Genomic DNA, 9,567 nt, shown 5'->3' with positions numbered 1-9,567 from the left:
ACCTTTCTTTCTGGTCCCTGTGTTGGTTCTAACTGGGATACCAACAGGTGAACGGTGCTGTTTGGATTCTGCCCTTCTAACAACCCTATTGTTTTGAAGTTAATGGTCGAACGTTCATTCTGAGACTATCGATCACTGAATCACCATTCTAACATTTGATCATGCTACCTAAGGCCATACTTTGGGCACACTTTTCAACTAATGTTTAATTGTGTATGTTTTTCCTTGAGCATACATCATTATATCATTTGATCCAACAAATGTTATCTCCTTGTTCACATAACTGTGGAAATCCATCTTTTTGGATACCTCGTTGAATTATCGCTAAGTCCATCAGCCACCTCCTCATCCTCTCCTTGGCTTAATGATGAATCTCTTCGTGTATCCAGAGTCTGACCTTTGCTTGAAGACCCTATCAATGCTATCTCGAAGCATGTCTGTGGTACTCTGATCATCGATAAGAACATTTGAAGCACAATGCTAAATTTTCTTATCAAATTTTCCAAACACCGTTGTATGGGTAATGTCATGAAATTTCTCTCCCCTTACCTAAAGAGTTTTCTACATTATATCCTGTCATGGATATCATGCTCTGCTTGTCCTTGGGAAGGATATGCCCTTGAAATATGTGTTTAAACACATTTTTCCTTTCCATTGTTCTGTTTAACCTGATGATCACATTGTCCTTTCCATTGGTTTGATTGACCTTTCTTGTGATCCATATAATCTAAGCAATAATAATTCACTGTTTATCTAAACACCTCGGTGTACAACTCTGTCAGTGAGGCCCTGTTTCTACTATGGATGACTTTCCGGTAGCCATCGATGGACGAGAACTTTGCCTATTGGTCCGCCTCGTTCAACGAGCAGGAGAAGGGTTCTCTTCGTCCCTCGCCCTTGGTACCGATGTTATTGCTGACTTAACTGACAGGCTATCCTCCGGCACGCCTTGCTTACATGATCGTGCAAATCATCACCGCCTCCCTACTTTTAACCCACATGGTGGGCCCATAACCCACAGTTCCACGTGATCGAAACCTGACTCTCCTATACACCACCTGTTCCCAAGGTTGTTCCTCGCGCTTGACTTCGTATGTAATTCACGGACCACCTGTTTAGTGATCTATTCTGGTATGAGGCGCAATACCTATTCTCGCTGCCCTGAAACCCTTTCACCTTCTGATTAGGCATCAAACGATTGCCTATCCATTTGAAACTTCTCATGGTACCTTCTTACTTTGCTCTCGATATCTTCTTAAGTTTCAAACCGAGAGATACTTATGCTTCTTCCCTGAGTTAACCGTCTGATGCTCGATCTTGTTAGAATCCATCCATATAGAGTATTCACTTCTTACCCTTTCGTAAGTACGGTGAAGATCCAAAAGGAAGGACGATGACTTCATCATGATGACATAAAGCAGAGGACTTAAGACATCAATGTAATGGATCGACCTCTTCGAGAAGAGCAACTATGACCAAGAAGAACCGTTAGAATATCGTAACGAGAACTTTCCCCCTTACTCCCCTCTTAAATCTCGGGACGAGATTTCTTGTAGTGGACGAGAATTCTGACGCCCGGATAATTAGGCTACAATGAACCTCTGCTAATGATGCCACGTCACCTCGATTACTATTGCTAATCTCGCGTTAGTTCAAAAACGGTTCGAATTCAAATTCAAAGTCAAGCAAACAATTAAAGTTTTCAAATATTAAAACTAAAATGTTCGGAGTGAGCCAAATAATCCATATTAAATATTGGTGAAGAAACCCCACTTTTATAAAATCTTTAAATACTCTAAAGTGAATAAAAGTGTAACAAAACAATTATTGAAATGCCTTTTATAATTAATAAAAATGTTAAACTATTCTATTTAGGGTCTAAACTTTATATGGTAGTGAGTTTAGTGGTAGTACTAATTTCGAGGTCATTTTGGTACTTTACAAAACAAAAAAAGAGGAACAAATTATAACAGAAAATAAATAAGTAAATAAAAAAACAAAAACAAAAAAATAGAAAGAACTCCTGCTCGGCCCAACTGGGCCATGGCCGAGCCAGGCCGATCCAACTCCCTCCCCCGGCCCAACCGCGCCTACAACCCACCCCACTCCCCCGGTGACCTAGATCAGTCAACCCACTTCCCCCCCACACCCACATCGCTCGCACCCACTCTCCCTCTCGCTCCCCATCCCCCCGATCCAGAACTGGATCGGGCCGAACCCCGACGCCGTGCGCAGATGCCGGCGTCCGTCGCTCGGACTCGCCGGACCTCTTCGCCGGTCTGCCACCTCCGACGTCGTCGTCCCCATCGACCACCCCGACCCCCGCCGCCCTTTCCCCTACCGGCCTCGTGAGCCCCGATCTCCTCCTCTCCTCTGTCGCAGGCCGCACTCGCGCCTGGAGCTCACTCTGGCCGCCCCCTGCACCGCACGCGCCCGCACACAGCCGTGTTGCCTCGGCCTGCCGACGACCGTGCAGTAGCCGCCCCGCGCCCATCTCCGTTCGGCCGCCGATGCTGCTGCTCTTGCCGCTGCCGCTTCTTCCTGCCGCCCCCGTGTCTGTCTCCGACCAGCCTCGTCGGCGCCGCTGTCGCCGCGCCACCTCCGCCTACTCCACCGCCCCGCCTGCGCCTGCTCCTTGCGGCGGCCGCCTTCGCCCTTGTCGTGCCGCCTGCATCCCCCCTGGCCGCTCACCGCCGCTGCGCATGCGCGCATCCGCGCTTGGCTGCTCGCCAGCGCGCGCCCACGCCCGCACCCTCGCGCCTGATGCTGCCTTGGAGCCCCCCTGCTGTTCCGCTCTGCCGCGGCCTAGGCCCCATCGCGCGCGCACGCGTCGCGCCGAGCGCGCCATCTCCAACCAATCTGCCCCTCTGCGGCGCTGGCAGCGCCCGTGTCAGGTGCATCCCCGCGGACCAGCACCCATTCGGGTGTGCCCGGCGCCCGCCCCGGTTTGGCCCACTGGGGCCTATGACGAACGGGGCCCACGCCGAGAACGAAAATGAAAAATAAATATTAATAAAATAAAAAATAATAAAAAATTAATAATAAAATTAGTTAACTAATTAACTAAATAATTAACTTAATTAATCCTGTTTAGTTAGCTATTAACTTAATTAACCTGTGTTAGTTAACCTAATAACCTACTTAGTCTTTTTAATCTATTAGGTTAGTAAAATAGTGTATGACAAGGGGGCCCCACCCCCTGTTGACCAGTCAAAGTTTGACTGGTCAACTGGGACCCATTGGACCCACATGTCAGCCCCTCTGGTGCACTTATGTGTACCCAGAGCTGGGTGCACCTAGCAATTCACATTATTTTGAACTAAATTAAATTTAGAAAATGAATAAAACTTTCAAAATTAATATAAAATAATCCGTAGCTCGGATGGAAAAACTTTGTACATCTAAGTTGCTCAGAACGGCGAGACGAACCCGGATACGCAGCCCGTTCATCCGCCATGCATCCCTAGCATAGCGAACATGCAACTTTCCTCCTCCGACTCCTCTACCCGAAAACGCGAAACACCGGGGATACTTCCCGGATGTTTTCCCCATTCACCGGTACCACCTCGTACCGCGTTAGGGTACACCTAGCATCACGCTTTGTCATGTCATGCGTCGTCATGCATTTGTTTGCATTATATTTATTGTTTCTTCCCCCTCTTCTCTCGCTAGACACCGAGACCGACGCCGCTGCCACCCAGTACGACTACGATGTTGACGACCCCTCTCTCTTGCCAGAGCAACCAGGCAAGCCCCCCCCCCCTTGATCACTAGATATCACCTACTCTCCTCTATACTGCTTGCATTAGAGTAGTGTAGCATGTTACTGCTTTCCGTTAATCCTATCCTGATGCATAGCCTGTCATTGTTGCTACAACTGTTGATACCTTACCTGCAATCCTAAATGCTTAGTATAGGATGCTAGTTTATCATCAGTGGCCATACATTCTTGTCCGTCTGCCATGCTATACTATCGGGTTGTGATCACTCGGGAGTTGATCATGGGTATATACCTATACATAATATATGACACTTGTGGTGACCAAAGACGGGTCGGCTCGTAGGAGTACCCGTGAGTGATTCACGGATTGGGTCCGAAAGGACGTTTTTCCCGACGGCCCTCTAAGTGGACCTTTGTGGCGAAGCGACAGGGCAGGTTGAGACCACCTAGGAGAGAGGTGGGCCTGGCCTTGGTTGGCATTCGCGGTTATTTCAAAATAACACGTTTAATGAGATCTTGGTATTTGATCTAAGTCTGGCTACTGGCCTATACGCACTAACCATCTACGCGGGGACAGTTATGGGCACTCGACGTCGTGGTATCAGCCGAAGCCTTCGTGACGTCAGCGACTGAGCAGCGCGCGCCGGATCGGACTAGAACGCCTGTTAGGCTAGTTCTGCTTCCAGCCGCGTTTGTAACATGCAGGTGTGCAAAGGGCGATGGGCCCAGACCCCTGCGCCATAGGATTTAGACCGGTGTGCTTACTTCTCTGTTGTGCCTAGGTAGGGCTGCGACGTGATGATCTTCCGAGGCCGGGCATGACCCAAAAAGGTGTGTCCGGCTAAATGGGATCGAGCGTGTTGGGTTATGTGGTGCACCCCTACAGGGAAGTTTAATCTATTCGAATAGCCGTGATCTTCGGTAACAGGACGACTTGGAGTTGTACCTTGACCTTATGACAACTAGAACCGGATACTTAATAAAACACACCCTTCCAAGTGCCAGATACAACCGGTGATCGCTCTCTCACAGGGTGACAAGGGGAGGATCCTCGGTTAGGATATTGCTACACGATGCTACTTGGTGAACTTACTATCTACTCTCTTCTCCTGTTGCAAGTTGGAGGTTAGCAGAAGCATAGTCTTCCATAGGACTAGCTATCCCCCTCTTATTCTGGCATTCTGCAGTTCAGTCCACATATGATACCCTTATTCCATTTGATACCAATGCATACATATGTAGTGTAACTCCTTGCTTGCGAGTACTTTGGATGAGTACTCACAGTTGTTTTCTCCCCCTTTTCCCCTTTCCTATATCCGATTGCTACAACCAGACGTTGGAGTATAGGAGCCAGACGCCACCATTGATGACGACTACTACTACTCGGGAGGTGCCTACTACTACGTGCAGCCCGCTGACGACGACCAGAAGTAGTTTATGTGGATCCCAGGTAGGAGGCCTGCGCCTCTTTCGATCTGTATCTCAGTTTGTGCTAGCCTTCTTAAGGCAGACTTGTTTAACTTATGTCTATGCTCAGATATTGTTGCTTCCGCTGACTCGTCTATGATTGAGCTCTTGTATTCGAGCCCTCGAGGCCCCTGGCTTGTAATATGATGCTTGTATGACTTATTTTATTTGTAGAGTTGTGTTGTGATATCTTCCCGTGAGTCCCTGATCTTGATCGTACACGTTTGCGTGTATGATTAGTGTACGGTCAAAACGGGGGCGCCACACTCAGTAACAGGGCCATTAGGGCCATCAAGGGAGTGAATGAGGGTTTTCCTCCTCCTTTGGTTAGCTACTGCATGGAAGTAAGCAGTATTTCTATCACCCTCCTTAATGTTCCTATCTCTAGACCTTTGTTTGGCTTTGATTTCTTCTTGAAGCCAAATTTTCTTGAGCTCTCCATGGACAAAGTTTAATCTATTAGTCTCAACCTCAGAGAGGTCAGTGGTTTCTGCCTTAATATCTAGAGAATCAAACTCAAGGAGGAGAAGCCTTTTGTATCTTCTAAGATTATCTCCCTCATTGGAGTTCCACCCTTTGGTAGTTCTTCTAAATCTCCTGATTTTGATCTGCCAATTTTCTAGGGGGCAGCTGCTCCCAGTAGGCTCATTCCAGATTTTCCTGACTAGCTCAGTAAAATCTTCTCTAAGCAACCACCACTTTTCAAATTTAAAACTATTTCTCTTTGGAGTTTGGTTAAGACCAGAGTCCCGGAGCAAAGGAGTGTGGTCACTACCACATCTGGGCAGAGCTCTACAACTAGAAAGGGGAAAGAAACTATCTAATTATGTGTCACAGAAAATTCTGTCAATGGTGGACATAATCCTAGAGCAGCACTTCCAACATATCTAGCAGAACTATGGGTTTTCCTTCTGACAGGGAAATTCTCAACTTTATGGGTAACCATTTTGCAGATAAAACAACTCTTGGGCTTGACACATTTATCCAAATGATGCCCTGGTTCCCCACAGTTGTAGCAGATCACCTCAGAGTATGCCATAAGGCCCGAAGCAGGGGCAGGAGCAGTTTTCTGGATGTCCTATCTCTTCTTTTGCTGATTCTTGCCTTTAGATTTCCCACTGATCTGAGAGTCGGAACCACCAGCAGATTGATCTTGGGCAATTACAGGAGCTTGCCCAGATTGTGCCCCCATTTGGGGCGGAGGTGGGCCGTACCACTGCCCAATCGACGCCCCCCCATTGTGATAGGGGACATTCATCGGAGTTCCTGGTTCCTTCTCATCCTCCAGCCAGATGTTGTCTCTCAGGAAGCAGAAATAACCACCAGACAACTCAATTGAAGCAGATTGCAAGCCTAATTTCAATCTTCTGCAGGTTTGGGGGAGAGGTAAGGTAGGGGATCCACCTGCTCCGGCTCCGGTGGCGTGCTAGTGGGCAGGAGTCCAGTCAAGCATTCCCATCTCGCAGCATGGCGTGGATCTCCTAAATTCACTTCTCCTTTTGCCCATCGAACAAACGCAATCGGCGGCTCACTGGGGTGGGGCATCTTGTGCTTCTCCGAGAAATCTCCTTCGAAGTAGATCCGCAGGGCTAGATTCAGCAACTCCCAATCCACATGATCCTTGCACATCCGAGCATACCTGCACGAGTGAGAGAACGAATTCGGTCCCTCCTCGGCTTCCTCCCTCGCAGCTTCCTCCTCTGCTTCCCTCCATTCGTGCGTGCACTGGGTCCAGGAGAGAGCGTCATCGCGGATCCGCATCGCCCGCTCCCTCCACCTCCTCCCTCGAGTCTCCCACAGCACCGCCGGCGCGACGGAGTCGAGCAGCTGGAGCATCCGCGGGAAGGCTTTGTAGACATGTGGGAGATGCATCTTGTACATCTGCCTATCTTCCAGCCATTCCCCCGTGGATATGGCCGGCGACTCCATGGGGCGCGCGAGCGGACTTGCTGAGGGGGGCAGGCGCGCCCGGAGTCAGGAGGCGGGGGGTGGCGGCGAGATCTATTTGCCAATTACTCCCTCCTTTTCGGTTTATAGGGCTCAATTAAAAAATCTCACCAACCAAGGTAGATGATGAATGGTAGAATACTTTTTGTAGTTTGCAAAAGCACCTAATTAATGCACTTGTTTTCCTCAAAAAATTATGTTTATCAATGCATAAATTGCAATGCATGCATGCATAAAGTACATGCATTGGTCAATTTTCTCTTAATACTTGCATGCAATGATTTAATGCACCTTGGAATCTGAACATGTGATGGAAAACAACCAAATTGAGCCTTATAAAATGGAAAAACTAAAATTTTGAGATAACCCTATAAACCGAAAAGGATGGAGTATGTGAACTAAACAGTCAACATATAAAATAATTTAAATATATATAATATAGTTAGAAGGGAAACATAAGTTGGACCTGGCGTTCCTATTCTTATATAGAAAAATAGAACAGACATTTGCGTTTTCTTCAAAAAAATACATAAATTGGGCTGCCAAAAATAAAACCCCGATGGGAGGTCCATAGGTCGGTCGATACATGACGGCCCTAAGAAAATACAAACAGGCCTATGGACCTCCCATCCGAGGTCGTGGGCTGCGCATGTTAAAAATGAAAGCCTAGACGGGGCAGCCCAAAACCACGTCCAACACTTGCCAAAACTTCGTCCCTCGTTTTCTCCGTGTTTCGCACACTCGACATTGTGTGGGCATTTTGACTGTGCATCATATGAAGATGTGCTATGCATGAATGTTGATCAGCATGATGTTAACTGGCTGGTAGTTCCTTTTTCGACCATGAATAAAACTTCCAACATGATGTTAACCCTGTTTGAAAAATCCTTGTTAATATAAATGCTCTGCCTCTGAAAATTGCAGTTTCTTATCTGAAACTGAACTTGTAGTTTCTTATCTGAAACTGAAACTTGCAGTTTCTTCTCTGAGAATCACATTGTCTGCACTTTTATACTCCTATGAAACCACATTTTTTTAAGTGCTAAAAATAGATCTCTAGAATTCATAAAATACTTTATATGCTCAATACTGCAAATCTGAAATTCAAAAGACATTCATATCTGAAAGTACTCTCAAAATACACAACACAAAACACAATTCACAACCTGCAAATACTGACAACGCTAAGCTCCTCCTGACAATTCACAACCTGCCCGACTATTGGGCTGGGGGGGCAGCCCCTCCTATTCCTCGGCGGCAGACAGCCGCCCCGTGAGATGATGTGAACGGCGAGGGAGACGATGGCAGGGAAGCGTCGTCGGGCCAACTGCTTTTCTCCTCTTGCAGTTGGGTTCGGTCGACGAAGACTCCACCGGCTCGCTCTGGCAGGACACCCTCACAAACGGCACCCTGTAGATGCTCGATCCTTCAATCTCTGGTGGATGATCCATCTGGGATGGATACTCCCACCACCGCTCCCTCACGATCGGATTCGGTGAATCTGTTTGCTCCATGGCCCAGAGGAGCAGCTCTATGTACTCCGGCGCGACTCCCTCCGGGAGTATCACCGCCTTTTTGCTCTGTTGCAGATATTTGGCCATGGATGTCGCCGTCGCCGCTAGTTGGTCCTTGTTGTCAAACCAAGACTGTATCTCCAACATCCTAGCTAGCTTCACAGGGTCGCCGTCTGCGATCCTCATGTATCGGTTGTACTCCTCCATCAATCTACTTCTCCACAGCACCTTCACTCACCGGCGGTGGTTTTTGAATGGAAGAGGAGAGGAGGAGCGCTGGTTTTGGATTAGAACTGGAGAGGAGCGACGCTGGTTTTGGACTGGAACAGGAGAGGAGGGGCGGTGGTTTTGAAATGGAAGAGGAGAGGAGCGACGCTGCATTTAGATTGGAACAGGAGAGGAGCGGCGGTGGTTTAAGAGGAGAAGAGCGAAAGAGCGGCACTGGTCTTGGAAGTATTTTTTGTTGTTTCGCGTATTTTGGGTCAAAGTTTGACCACATACTGTTTTGACAAGCAATATGTGAATGCATGTCACCAAAAAATGTATCGTTTGGTTCGTATCTGAATGTACTTTCAGATTATACTCCCTCCATTTTTGTATACAAGTCCACAAATTCATATTACAGGTACCAAGGTAAAAATCAATGCTATGTTTAAGTCAATGTGGCAAGCTAGCTTGTCACCTTGATTATCATGTTAATTAATGTGGTTTTTCTCTCCCAAGCACAACAAGCCAACCCTCTTACTCCCCATTGGTTGATTAATGTTGGGAATGCAAGCTAACCTTCTCACTACCGCATGCACACAAGGGATATTAATGTCCTCGGGTGCTAGTACGAGGCAAACACCATCAATTTTGCCTCGATTAATGTTAGTGGCCTTGTATAGTTGCAAATTTTAATTTTGATAGTGGCCTTGT

Source organism: Triticum dicoccoides, chromosome 5A (genome assembly GCF_002162155.2).
Source record: "Triticum dicoccoides isolate Atlit2015 ecotype Zavitan chromosome 5A, WEW_v2.0, whole genome shotgun sequence".
NCBI lineage: Eukaryota > Viridiplantae > Streptophyta > Magnoliopsida > Poales > Poaceae > Triticum > Triticum dicoccoides.
The sequence above is the reverse complement of the archived record's forward strand: the minus strand, read 5'-3'. Positions refer to the sequence as shown.